General features: G+C 40.8%; 1 protein-coding gene across 11 annotated transcripts in view; it reads right to left on the bottom strand.

The window, feature by feature from the left end:
* The window catches only part of atp2b2 (ATPase plasma membrane Ca2+ transporting 2), an 86,807-nt gene extending 71,746 nt beyond the window's left edge, over positions 1 to 15,061 (bottom strand). For all 11 annotated transcript variants that reach the window (XM_030419529.1, XM_030419531.1, XM_030419533.1 and 8 more), the window contains exon 1: positions 14,825 to 15,061. The gene's annotated coding sequence lies outside the window, so the exon portion shown is untranslated. The remainder of the gene's footprint in view (positions 1 to 14,824) is intronic.
* Between the last annotated feature and the right edge of the window lie 220 nt (positions 15,062 to 15,281).

Below are 15,281 nucleotides of genomic sequence, written 5' to 3'. Positions count from 1 at the left end.
CCTCTTTCCACGGGCTTGCTTTTCAATTCATCCTTCAATCCTTCAATTCTATGCTAAATGGAACAATTTATTGTCTGTTAGTCTTTCAACAAAATTAGTTGACAATGGAGAAACATTAGCATCGTCTTTCTGTTGCCGCTAAATGTGGCACTCCTCCTTGTCTACACACAAATGTCATCAGTAAGACCTTTAAGTCACCAATTTCTCACAATAGACCCACCTCAACAAAAACACATGTAAGTAAAATTGCAATACAAAAAACCAAAACCCTATTGATCCGTCACCACTAATTTGCATGGTTGCATCCATTTTCAAGCACTGGCATCAGTGATGTCCAAAGGAAACCTCTGCATCCGCACTGCTGCCCTTCATCCCTACCCACCCACTCAGACCCGAAATCAAAGCCCCAGTGTATTGCATCATGCTTAATGCAACAGTAAATCAACAGTAAAGCACAAAAGCTGGCTGGCTATACTATCTCTGTGTCATCTGAAATGCACAATATTGATACCTAAAATATATTTTCTATGGAGGCCATCAAAGATAGAATGAACCTATGAAGTAGGGGTCCACCTATGGACTCTGAATCACGGTATATTCAGTTAAAGCCATACGAGTCGTTAACTATATCATACAACGAGTGATTTGGTTATTCACTCTTTGGATGGTTTTTGTGTACAGATTACACTGAGGGGTTCAAGATTATCTGTGGTAAGTATAGCACATGGTAAATCAAAAGTCAAACCAAGCTTTAGCAAGCAGCTACATTGTTGTGACTTGCTTGTGTGAACCTGTAACATGTTCCTGAAGATTGCTACATGTCCAGACTGCAGAAAAGATAATAGACCTACCCAATGGTATGTTTGCAAGTGGTTGCACTTTGTTGGTGTTCACTAAAAGAGTCACAGAATGGGCAAGTAACACAAATACTAATATTTTTTTTGTCTCTCATGGCTAGGAGATGTTTGTTGTACCACTATTCCCAGAGACTAGAAGACACAATGATGCTGTTGCTTCCTGTTTGGAAATAGCATTGGGAAATAAGAGAAAGTTCACCTGGCAGCTGATGAAACTCAGCAGCACTAAGGTACTGAGCATACTTAAATTCTTAGTACTGGTGGCACGTACTCCTTAAATCAACCACATTGACACAATCAGCAATCGTGTCTGGTGGCAAATATCAAGCGGGAAGAAACAGATGGGACTAGTACCAGACACAATTGTGCACTCAGGAACAGTGGGGCACCGACCTTGTCACAGCAGGGTGGTGAAAGATCCTGCCAACATGTGAATACACATCTGTAGCTCCGCAGGAATCAGTCCTGGCTGCTAATGAGCTCCAGCTCTTACTGAGGTGAGAAAGTTAGACAGAACTACCAATGTCACCTGGACAGGTGCGACCTAACAAACCTGCTAAATAGTTCTGTAAAGCAGATAAGGCAGTTATAGATAGCTACCAAATCGACTCAGTCACTATACTTGAGAGATATTTCTGAAGGCAAATATTTTACCTTTCACTCCACAACATGTATTTGATGGACTTATGTATGGATATGGAGGACTGTAATTATTAAACACCAAATGTGGTGAATTAATTACTTATGATAGATTATTTCAAATTAAGGTAGGTAGTTACTTACGTAGGCCTAGCTTAACAGCTGCAACATTAAACTAAGTTAACGCATCCAAAGTACACAGATACAATATGATTATGAAAATGGGCAAATCTGCATAATGAATACTTTTACTTTTACTTATACCAGAGTATTTCTACTGTATTGCTAACTTTACAAATGTAATAGATCTGATAATTACTCAATCAAACAGTAAGTAAGCCTTCATCTATTTCAGCTCAATTGGTTTTGGATAGTTTCTCCATTTATTAAGCCTGAGAGAAAAGCATGTGGCAAGACTGCATCTTCCTCTCTGTTTTTTCTCCAACCTTTTATGCTGTCCCCCTTTCCTTCCGATCAGGTCCAATCAATGTTGGTGGAACTCTTTGTGTGCCAAGGCAGACATCTGTGCCGGCCAGATCCTCCAAAACCGTCAAATGAAAGCAAACAAATGCTCTCCCAGGAAATAATGTGTACGTGTGTGTGTGTACTTGTATTTGTGTGCCTGAATGGTTAATCAAGTGGCTGGCTGAGGAGAGGAACTACACCAGAGGGACAAGCATCTATCACTCGTTATACTGATATACCTGTACTGAGTAATGCTGGTTTTCTGTCCTACTAGCTTGTTTTTTGCAGCTAATCGAGCATATTACTGGGCAAAATGGAAACCAGCAGGGCTCTGGGTCCTGGAGATACAAGACTGGAAAGCCTAGACAGTTGAGACTGTTGAATATCTGAGCTGGGATTGCACAGAAGCACTGACACAGATTGGCTGCAAACCAATAACGCTGGTGATCATAAAAGTCATAATTAAATAAATACATAATTATACGCCAAGATACCTCCCTTATGTATTGTTTACCATTATTACAAACACACAAAAAAGGTAAGGTGGTGTGTTTCCAGCTTCACATTATCATGTTAGTGATGTAAGTGACTGGCGGCAGTGGTGTTATATTCTGCATGCATGCAGCTGCCTATCTTTAAATTACGATGACATGCGCAGGAGTGAGATAGATTGAGATGTCGGAGGGAAATAAGGAGAGAAGAAAATGGGAGGGGGGGAAGGAACGTAGAAAGCAAAAGACAAAAGATGAAAGATGGAGAAAGGCGGAGACGAAAGGAGGGGAAAGCAAAGAGAGAGCCAGGGAAAGGGTAAAATAGAGGTGAAAAGCACTGCTGAAGACTGAGCTGCAGTAACTTCAAAGCAAATGATGTTCTCCTTTTCATACAGTGCAAACACACAAATATGCACATGCACACACACACACACACACACATATACAGACACACTAACATGCATATATGTACACACAAAATTGATTTCTTCCTTCCTCGGAGAAGGAGGGCAGCTCTAAGTAGTGCTATTGTTGGTGTTTTGTATGCATTCACAGACAAAACCATGATGAAGCCAGTGTGTCAAAACGGGTTCCTCCTCACTGTTGAAAAAAATCAACATCAAAGGGTGAGCAAGTGTTGAGGTTATGGAGCTCTTCATGATTTTGTTAGCATCTTGCAAAAAAACAAAAACATTCTGTGTCCAGTATTTCCATAACTACTGCTCCCATACCTGCCTTTGTAGCTGTCTATCCGTCTGTATACTGTCCCATCAATCTCTGTGTGGTCATCCTGCTTATCTGTCTATCTGTAGCTGAGTAAAACACTTCCCTGCTGTCTACCTCGATGCCTACTTGCCAGTCTGTCATCGTAATTGTTGGCATGCTCCCCATGGCTTGACAGTGAGCAATGAGTGACACATGATCAAACACTCAAGGAAAAAGTGAAGATTTTGCAATAATTAACAGCTTTTTACCTCAAGTGTACAAACACTTAATTGGACTTTATGAACTTGAGCACCATATGGGATCTAGCCATATCAAATTGTGACGCTCTGTGGCCAGATGTTAAGACCATCTGACCACCATACTGTACAGCGTTTGACGCATGACGAAACTATTGAAAAAAATACAAAGGGATCAACAAAATGGGCTGCTGACATAAAGCCAATGCAGCATTACCAAACAGTTGTCGTCTGTACAAAACAATATGTTGTGGAATCGTTTCCAACTATTGCTTTTTTCAGACTTTTAAATAATTGCTTTTTTCATTTTAATGGTATATTTTTAGTTATTAAACGGAAATCAGTCATTCTAAATGCCACAGAGAAACCCTGCAGATTGTATTCTGTTAGTGTTACATTGGCAGCCTCAGTTGATATTTCTAAAAACACAGGTGTATACAGTACACTGATGTACACAGATGTCACCTTGACTATTTTCCCGTGGTATACTTTTAAGTCATTAGCTTGAGGTTCCCTTTTAATATCAATATATTCTATAATGTTTTACAGCAAAAAAATACCATCAGGCAGCTTTACATAATTGTGTCTTTCTGACATCATCATCACAGTCTCTATATTCATCTTCAGAAAAGGCTTGAACATATTTATACATTATGCGCAATTCAATATTGTGTCTTCTGCGTTAGCACTGATTTTACCTTTCGTTTGTATTTCTCTGTGTATTGTGTCTAGAGATTTGTCTGCTGGATCCCTATGTTCTGCGTTCTGTTTATAATGAACATGTGTTAATGATGAAATGGGGCTCTAGCATAATTGCTGCTTTCTCTTTGATGAAAAGTTCCTGGTCTGACATGCAGTGGGTAGCTTTCTGTCCTCCACAGCGAATCCATGCGCACTCTCCGTCTGTCTGTCTCAAAATGTCCTTGAGCACAGAGAGGCAGAGCTGAGGTATGAGCTGTGCCCACTGCACCACCAGCAGCAGCAGCAGCAGCAGCAGCAGCACTGGCAAACAGCCCCCCCTGCCTGTGACAAATAATAATACAGGATACTTCACTGCTGCTCTGCACACCTGCACATGATAATTTCTGGTGACAGGTTTGCCAATGCTCATGGGTTTGTGTCATGACATGAAGGGCTTCATTTCAGAACATGTTCAAAGGCAGTGATCACATTCTTATTTGCACAAGGTATTCATGTGGGAGGGACAAAATAACATCTTATGACAGCTTATGATGTAATGAAATCTTCACAAAATCACCACAAACTACAGCCTCAGAAATGGAAATCGCCAGCTAACTGTTATATTAAAAATAGAAGCTTCACAATAACAGCATTTACAGTAGATTAGATTGTGAATGTGCTGATTATTGTCTGTCCTCTCCTTGCTGCCTGTGTATGTTAGTGAAGTCCATGATCCCTGATTGGTTCTTGGTGCAGAAGGCAGAGATAATAAAAAATGAAGGCTTACTTTGTGCATGACCTGACAACAGTGTGTCGGAGCACATACTGTGTATGTTTCAGTGATGCCTGGGAAGTCAAATAAACTGGATAAGCTGTCTTTGTATATTTCTCTCTTTCTCTATTCTTTTGATATATTGATATACTAAATTTGTCTAAGGCTACAAAAAACACATGGGAAATAAAATAATAAATATCAGCTATGCAGCAGGAGCAGTTGGACAATGTGAAGGGAATCCCCAAGCACACGCAGACACACTAGATAGCAGCTGCACTGCAATACATTATCCAAAGGCGCGTTAACTGACATTGTCTCTGAGGTGAATTGTTATATAACAACCACATGGAGTGCCTCCTTTCAGCCACCATCAGTGCTCTGTAATTGGGTTGAAAGCAGTTGTCATGCTAACTAAGCGCAGCAGACAGACTCTGACGAGTAAAAAGGTTATTTTGGAAACGAATGAAGGAGCTTGAAAAAGGACTGCGGCTCCAACTCATATCAGACTAAGGAGAAGGAAAAAAAGGAGAGAGAGGGATGAGTCAGAGAGAAGGAGAGAGAAAAAGAGACAAGTACAAATACATACATCCATGTGTATGTGTGCTTAGCCTATGTTGGCTTATAGATTGTGAGGGTAGTTTTAAAGAAAAGCCAGGCAACCCTGATAGCTGCGGGGTTTGCTGTGTGTCACTGCAGAGTGAGATCTGTAAGCGAGAAAGTGAGAGCTGGTGATGATATGCTATAGCTGTGAGCTGACTGGGTTACAGGATGGAGGACAAGACACTGAGCGATACACGCCTTTGGTCTAAATAGAGAAGCCCTAATGGACCCCATGTTTCACATCTATGAAAAATCCTTTCCTGAAGAGGACAAGTAGTGCTTAGATCATGTGTTAAGTTGTGCCACTGTGGGCAACTCATCTCTCCCTCACTCTCCATACTTCCACCTGCCTCCTTTGCTTTTCTGCCTCTGCAGCGCACAACACTGATCCTGGCTAGAACGCGCATGTCACCTTGCTCTTTGTTTCGTTGCTTAACATTCCCCTGCAAATTAGCTTGTAACCTGTCTCTTTTCCTTTCAATGAAACATCTTTTTATTAAAAGTGCTTTATTGTTTGATAATTTGCATCAATTAACCACCTTTGATTGTCCTGTCCTTGTTGCTGTCATAAGAAGCTCTACTGTATTCATGGCCACCTGAATACTTGTCCTGGGTATAAATGGCATTATACAGCGTAAGCAAGATTGTCAGGCTGTGGAGTCAGATATGGAGAGTGCAATCCTGCCTGGAGCGGCGATGTGGATGCACAATAACAACTGTTACCGAATAAATATGGGCATTTTATAGCCATGCATATTGAAATGTAAGAAGCAAATGTAGCATGAAAGAGAGATAATTATTGAAAAACTAGTTAACCCAAATGTTGTCAGAGCATAATGATCTAATAATGAATAGTGGTGTATTGTTAGTTTAATAGTATTGAGGATGCTTTGGTGCTTTAACAGGCTCTGTAAGAGATGATCCTGTAAATGAGGAGTAGCAGTTTTTCTATCTGTTATTGAATTCTCAAATCACACTAGACTCCTGGGCCAATTTCCCTCCAGGCCATGTCATCTAGCTGTCGATCACCACGCACAGTAACTCAGGGGAGTGGAGCCCTGGTTTTAAGATGAGGGGAGAGGAATGAAGAAAAACATTTTCCATCTTTAATGTCTTTCTCTAAAGCTTGGCTGTTCAGTAGTTTTATTAGTTTTTTTTATGTGTGTATGGTGAAAGAAAGGCATGAACAATAAACAGTAATAGAAGCAGAAGAATTAAACTTGATATCAGAAACTACAGGATAAAGAGGATGAGTTTATCTTTTCAGAAAAAATATCAATAACATTGATCTCGTCTTTGGGGGGGAAAAGAAACAGGTACTGTAAGTCTTTCCTGAAACTCCTGTAACGAAAGCCAAGAAGATAAAAAAATTATTTCACTGTTTACACTCCAAACAGCGCAGTAAAGCATTAAAGTACTCATGAATCAGAGCCAAGTACATAACAGGTAAAGGGGAACAAGACGGGACTCTTGTTCAGAGAGCTAAATTGGTGGGACTCCATGCTGTCTCCTCTGACAGAATACAGTGTGATAAAACTTAACGTATGGTATACCTTTTAATATTGACTCATTTAGAGAGCAGTCTGCCTTTTGAGTCATACAAGCAGATAAAAAGGAATGACGATGTCCAATTAGGTCACTTGGTTTTACAGTCTACTACTTAAGACTAGAACAAAATATCTCCAGAAAATTTGGTACAGAAATTCATGGTGGCCTGAGTAAGAATTCTGACAAGGAACCACCAGCAGGTCAGTGTTATCACTTACCCGGTGAAATACATATCTCTACCTTAGAGCCAGAAAAAAATGTCATCAGCACAATGTCTGGCAGACTCAGCTAAAACACTGCGCACAAAAAACGTAAGAAAAATGCACAAGGGTCTACCTTTTCCCCTGTTGTCCCTTTGTACTCCGCAGTCCCATCCAGCCTCTGTATCATAACCACTTGCATCCTAGTCAAACCTAAAACCTGAGTCTGTTTCCCCACCACAGTCACTACCTTCAGTGAATAATGCATCAAACAAGTGGATGACAAATGTGCTCATGGGGATTTTACTAATCCACACACAGCGTGACACATGGTGCAGTCCACATGTAATATGGCTCACAGCATAGTAATGGCACTGAGTGTGACACTTGCTTAAGAGGGTTTCTAACCAAGAATAGTCCTGCAAAACAGACTGACTCATCATCATTTTCGAGGTTGAATGCTCAAAGCCTGTGTGTAATGAGGCAGAGACTGAATCTCAAGTCCAGGTTTTGGGTTGAATCCATGATCTAATAGTAATGGTATACAAACAGCTCTGAATACTCATATGAGCATGAGTATTAACACACAGACTGACTGATTTTGTTTTTCTTCCAACACTAATTCCATCTAGGTTTGGACTAAGCATAGCATGTATATAGGGAATTTAGATGAAAAGTGATTAATGTCAAACACAGTTCATTTTGTTTCAGTCATGTAACTTCTGCCACACTGTCTTTTGGGCAGCTGGAAAAATGGTCAGAAGAGGTTACGAACAGTATGCGCTGATGAAAGGGAGGGGAAGAACTTAACCCACATAGCAAAACTGTACCAGACATCCTCATCTGGCTCACTCGCATGATGGCCCAGATTTGGGCCACTGCTGGTTAATTCAGATCACTCTTGGCTGATATGTGGCCAGGAGCAGACCACCCAAGCACCATCATTCCACATGGTATGTGGGCCAGACAAATGTAGCTGGTGTGGACCTGGTCTGGCCCACAACAATTTTTCTATTGGGAAGCCATGTTCTTCCCTCTGTAAATGTCACTGAAAAAGAAATCTGCAAAGTCACGCACAAGAGTGCTGGCATGCACAAGCCCGCACATTTGCATACAAAACAAAATACGTGTGTGTTTTCAGGCTACCTTCAGAAATGTTTCCAATGTCAAGAGCTTGCTAATCACTTATCATAATTATGATGATAATATTTGTGGTTTGGTGAGCACTTATCCACTTACTGTATAACAAGATTACTCATGATGGTTCTACCTACATGTATACCAATTAGCCAGAGCAATTATCTGTGTCAGCAAAAACAAAACCCACTTGTTAAAAACTAAATGAGTTTGACCCCCATCGTCTTCCATTTCATTTCCCCCTGGGCCACGGTCCTGACCTCAGATTACTCATCTGTTCCTAGAACGTGAACTTTTTTTTTTAAATTTAAGCAGTCTCTTGCTTTTTAGCATGACAAGGTGCTTAATCTGTGTTCGTAAAAACACCCAGGGATCAAAACGCATGATACAGCCTCTTACAGAAGAAGTCCAACTTGTGCAACTAATTGGGCACTCATGGAAAGGCATTTAAAAAGAAAACAACAGAAAAGTACATCCATATTTGCAGATTAAATTTTGAGTCTCGAGATACTCTCGGCTGTGGCTCAGTGGGTAGAGCGGGTCGTCTAGTGATTGGAAGGTCACCAGTTCAAATCCCGGCTCCCCCTAGTTGCATGTCAAAGTGTCCTTGAGCAAGATACTGAACCCCAAATTGCTCCTGATGAGCAGTTGGCGCCTTGCATGGCAGCCTCCGTCATCAGTGTATGAATGGGTGAATGTGGCATGTATTGTACAGCGCTTTGACTTGTCGTTCGCAGACCATTTACTAAGGTACCGAAATAAAATCAACTGAAATGACTGGATCACACACTTTAAATTTCACACTTTTTGACTGACATTGATACGTTTCAGCTGTCAAACATGAGCAGAAACAGCACACACGAGCAGAAATAGCACACAAACACAGTTTGATGTGGAAAGCACACAACCGATGACAAGGTGAAGATGGCGATAACACACTACTCGAGTTCCAACCCCTTCATCATCTCCTAAGCATCACAAAAAACACACACTTGTGGTGCAGTGAAAAAAATATAACACAAACAAACAAAGAGGTGAAATATCAGTCGGCTCTATTTTTCTACTTTTCCCCCTTTCTCACCCTGAGCTCTCCTTGACTGTCTCCTTTAGGATTTTAGAATATCCATTACATCAAGCTGTTAAGACTTGCCCAAAACAATATTGATACTAAACAAAATAATACTGATGCTCTCAGATGGACTGGAAGGCAAGTGAATAAAGCCTCTAATCCTCAACACTACGAGGTAATTTGTGCCAACGGTCTGACATCGTTCCAAACTAACGCCGGCTCTGTCTGATCCTGAACATCAGCCACAATAAGCAAAAAGTGGCCAGAATTGGCCTAACAAATCAGATAACATTTACATCATCTGCTTTGGGTTGTAACATCAGTCATACCAGAAGGACGGTCACTAAATCAGCACATTTCTCACCATTCTAACTTGATACCTTCGTAGCATTTTTGCCCTATTGATCTGTTTGTTTCTGTCCCTCTCTTACTGTCTACATTGACTTCTTTTATTTTAACCACTTTCCCTACTTGCATTTAAATAAACAACCCTGCCTGTCTGCCTGTTCTTGCTTTGAAATTTTTGCCTCTTGTATGCCTGCCCGCCGCTTTGCCTGCAAGTGGTTCATTATATAATGCCCGATTCTTCCTACAGGGCAACATTTGGAGTGTTAGGATCCTATGCTGGGTGGGGGTTGACGTGTTAGTGATTTGGCATCCGTAAACTTTCTGTGTGATGCTGCCCCCTAGCATACAGGACCAACCAAACTCCCGGCCCTTGTGAAGAATTTGTGTCATTGTTTTTTGGAGGAGAAGCGTTGGTTCAGACATGGGAAGAAAAGGACTGATAGTGATGTTCGAGGTCCCTTTGAAAAATAGGACAACAGGCATAAGGCCTAGAAAGATAAACTAGCTTTGAATTCAGCTGTCTACAGGGAGATAAGGAGGAACTGAAATGGTGTAATATAGGCTGCAGTATGCACACAGTACAGCACGTCTATCTGCTGTTAATAGAACAAAAGAGAGGGCTTACAAAAGACTCACCAGTAGGCATTTTAGTCCACCAGAACACATTTATCCCATTTCATCCTGAATTAGCAACAGCTGCACTCTGTTATTTTTCAGATGTTCCAAAGCAGTAATGGATAAGCATATGACTAAGTGTCACACAGTTTGAATGTCTTAATTAAGTATCATCCACGTCACAAATTAGAGGACTGACTAACAGTGAACTCTTTTGTCTTTTCAGTAGATTGAGTATACAGGTAAAGGCTATATAATATATCAAACATTTCAGCCATACACCCATCCATGCATTTATTTCAATCTATTTACTAAGGGAGATCACACATCTCTGCTTTTTAATACTAACCCAGACACAAACCGACACACGCGTGTGCACACACATTAACTTTCTGCAGCAAGGTCAATGAAAGACAGAAGGAAAAAAAAGACTGCTGAGGCCCTCTCCTTGCTCCAGATGAGCCTGTTCAAATCATGAGGGAATCATTGGTCTAATTAAATTCAACACATGCAGGTTAAGTCTGCTAGGAGGGGGCTAAAGACACAAGGAGGAGAGCAGAGGAGTACAAAAAATAACTTGAAAGGAGTGAGCAGGTAACTAGTCATTTTATATCTTGCCTAGGTGCTCCTTACATAAAGACAGCAAACCTTAAGATTAATGGTACCCTTATGGTTTGGTATCATTGTATCAAATCAGTATTTTTCACACCACATGTCATCACACTTATCACAAGTGTCATGTAATCAGCCCATGTTGTATCACGGATTGTTAACATGAAAATGTATCTACCTTTTTAAACCACCATTTTAGAAACATCAGTTAACATTTGCAATTACACTGTAGGTGGAAAAATCTCTATGACTGAATGGCAAACAAAAAAGTACAGCACAGTAACACAGGTTTGTTTTTATTGCAGTGCAAATATAGCTATAATGTGTCACATGTTGTCAAAGTATGAGCTGGTGGTGATGTAAAACAAGCTGATATCATCAGTTTTTACTGGATTTACCACTTGCTCTAGGCAGGAACCAAATGCAAACAGTGACGCTGAAACGCATGTCAAAACACATCTTCTATTGTGAAAGTGTAGCACATCCAATCAACAACTGCTTGTATGATTTGAACATTTCTGACTCTGGTGTCCCCAGTGGTAGTATAAAAAGAGAAACTGTGTCAGAAAACAGGCTGCTCAACTCCAACAACCCCTTTATCTCAATAATAGTTGTATCTGATGTGTATTTCAATGTTAACAGGTGAAAAATGACAATTGAAGAGACAATGGTATGTACTGCTCTTCCAGGTTAATTTGAAATTAATTTCATGATGAAATTGAGAATCCAACTAGCACTATGCCATTTACACCTGCTCATCAAACATGCCCAATAAGGTTAACCACCCATGTTCTCATTTCCCATCACACTGCATGAACAGAAAGGAAAAAAATGTTTTAAACCAACTTCTACAAAAAAGTGAATGTGTTTACCCTCACACACTGAAAAGTATAAATGTGTTAAGGAGCAACTCAAACTTATGACGACTCTAAAAACCTCCTCAGCCATTCGCCAGGTAGCACACAAAAAATATAATTCTATAGAGCTGTTAGTCACTGTGTCTGTGTCACACATGCACAAACACACTCTATGCTGTCAGATTCAGACATAACAGGTGTGTGTGACTTCAAGTCAGCTGGATAACATTAACGAGAAACAGAGATCCCTATTATTGTAAATTATGGTTAACAATGTGACATTACACTCAAAGCAAGTGAGTATCAATGTCAATTCCATGCCAACAGTTGCTCACATGCTACCTTTCAACCCAGCTGAGTTTATCTGAGTAACATTTTCTAAGGTTTTCTAAAATCCAAAATATTTTATCTCCTAAGAGAACAGGAAACCTCTTTTTGACAGGTTGGTGTCAGAGCAAAATGTCTGAGCATTGAAACTAAAAGTATATACACTATATAACTTGGTGTTTATAAGTTGCACATACAGTAAAATACATATAACATTAGTCCAGATGACTCTTGGGGGAGTGCAGGCAATCCACTTGGTAATTTTAGGTTTTGAGGGTATTGGTAAGCACATTACATGTTTTAAGTCATTTTTATTTATAAAGCCCTAAATCTTACATTTTCCTCAATTGGACTGTAAAATCTGAACAGCACATAACCAGCCATTATCTTTAGTGATTCAGGTCAGTAAAAAAGAATCAAGGTCCACCTCATTACATTTGAACATCAGGTTGAATTAGGAGCGAGAATTGAATTTAAACAGCACGACAGCCTTCTCCCTCTCAGATGCTAACTATACCCCCCCCCCCTCCCCCTCCACACCTCTCCTTTTCTTTCCCCTCCTATTTTCTACCTACAGGCTAACAAAATCAAAATGAGCTATTCAAAATGATACCATGCATCATCTATCATTCTCATCCTGTCATTTGTTATTACCAACAAGACGAGAAGAAATAAATCAATACTTACTGAATCTGTCCTTGGCTCAAGTCTTCTATTTAAAGATTTTTTGGGGTGGAAAACTGACTGTCAAGTCTGCCTTAGTACGATGTTTGTCGCTATGCTACACAGAAGTGATGATGACACAGCAAATTTTAATGTACTGCGACGCCAACAGATTCTCTCGTGACAATATGAGATATGACAGAGCAGAGCAAGGTATGGATTTTCTTTGTAGGCTGTTGGTTTTTCATGTCAACATCTGTTGTTCTTGTAATGACTGTTAAATCACATTTAAAATATCATGACGCATTTCAGGAGCATCACATGCTGGAGACGTACATTTTTGTGTGTGTGCATAGTATGCTTTTGCATGGAAAAAGGGACCTTGGTATTTCAAAACTGCAGGAGGTCAGCTGGTTAAAGTTCATTATACAGTACTAATACAGTTATACAGGGGAAATGTAAACTACACGTGGTGGCTGTTTTACCCATCCTGAGGTTAGAAAGAGTACTGGAATATACCACTATCCTATAACACCATAATTGTGTGGTTTTCATATCTAAAACTGAGTTAAGATCATGATGTATTAGAGGATACTGGGAAAGATGGTATAGAATTGTTTCCACTGCTTTTTTGCAGCTCATTTTCATCATTCCTCTGTGTGCACTTTAGTGAATATGAATGTCTCATCACATGTACGGAATATATTGTGTGCTTTACCATGGGACATGAAGAAATGGAGTGAGAGAAAGAGTGAGGGACATAAAGAGGACTGACACACTGCTTCTGAGCTGTCTGGCTGTCTTGGTGCAGTGGAGCTGATGCTTGAGGTCACACAGTCATCCCAGCCCCAACAGAGGCACAATCAATTTCCTATGACAGCCTGTCTAACAGTGTGGCTGACTGACTAAATGTATGACTGAACGACCGAATTGCTGACTGAAGGAATGTATGAATGACTGAACAACTTGGTGGCTAAGTAGATGGCCGACTGGTTGTTTGAGTGACTGCCTACGACTACTCTCCGAATGGATTTCCCCTTTTTTTGCAGAGGGGGGGTGCACAGACTGACTAACTAGCTGTCTACTGATCTGACTTAAGTCAACCAAACAGACAACAAGCAAGTGACCCCATCAGTCACTTGATGTCATGATCAGTTAGCTGATCGGACACGCACAAAAACATTCAACTAACCACCCAGTGCAATTACTGATTCATCGTTGACTGTGATCAGCCAGATAACCAACCAACCAGAAAAGCAGACAGCAGACTGATCAAGGAGGAGAGGTGATAATGTTCCCCATTAATCCAGTCACCATGCCAAGTAGTCAGTTAGCTAATGCGGCGAAGACAGCTAGCCAGCAAACACACATGATCAGTTACGGCAGCGAAGCCTGCTGCTATGACAGAACCAGTCCGTAAGTGTGACAGAGAAGAGCGACCGCAGACTTCATGCTGCCAACAGATGGCCTGCCTGAGTGAGAAGGTGTGACATAGAACATCTTTATCTAGAGCAATTACACGACATGAGGATTTGATTTCTCCCAAAAATCTGTTTAAATAGAGCATGGACCTACACAACATGCATGAAATACATGTTCATGCAGATATAACATTTGAATGTGCAACAACATATCATCTATATGCAGATAGATTCACAGAGATGAATCAGATCTTCAAACATGAATCTATTCTGCAGGAGAACTATTTCAACAACGGATTTCCCTTGTTTCTCCCCTCCCTCTGTGGCAGATCACCTGCTTCTCAGCTACATTGCCTGCTGACAGAGGGTTACAATATCATGTTCCGTATCCATAAAACACGCACACAGACCAACGTGTACAGATCCATATTCACACATCACAGCCTCCGGGCATGCAATCAGTTTACGCCAACAGAATGAAAAAAACAGAACCAGACAAAACATATAAGCTGTTCATTCATTCATTCACACTTTACACAAGAGCAGTGTATACTTACATGGCAGCAAGGTTATCACCGCATCACTGTGATGTGAAAATCCTCCCACCTTAAAACGATAACGCAACGGCACATGCAGCAGTGAACTAACCACCACGGCTGTGTGCAGTATGTGTGTGTGTATGTGTGTGTGAGTGAGTGTAGGTGTGCGTGTGTGTGTGGAGACTTGCTAAGCTGCACACTCACTGCTACTGCTTCAGCTGGGGCTGTCTCAATGCACAGCCTGTACCATGTCGGCAGGCAGCAGGGGTGGGCGTGTGTGTGTGTGTGTATTTGTGTGTTCCTGTGTGTGTGTATGATCAGTGCTGCATAGCAGAGAGGCTGCTCTTCTTTTGACAAATGCTGTCCCTTGGCTGGATAGAGGGACTGATATAGAAAGATCGGAGGATAAATTGATGGATAGATTGATGGATGAGAGGCTGGCAGCATGAAAGAAAAGAAGGAAGGGACCAGATAG

The sequence above is a fragment of the Sparus aurata genome, chromosome 6 (assembly GCF_900880675.1).
Source record: "Sparus aurata chromosome 6, fSpaAur1.1, whole genome shotgun sequence".
NCBI classification, from domain to species: Eukaryota; Metazoa; Chordata; class Actinopteri; order Spariformes; family Sparidae; genus Sparus; species Sparus aurata.
Note: the sequence above shows the minus strand (reverse complement) of the source record. Positions and strands in the feature narration are given on the sequence as shown.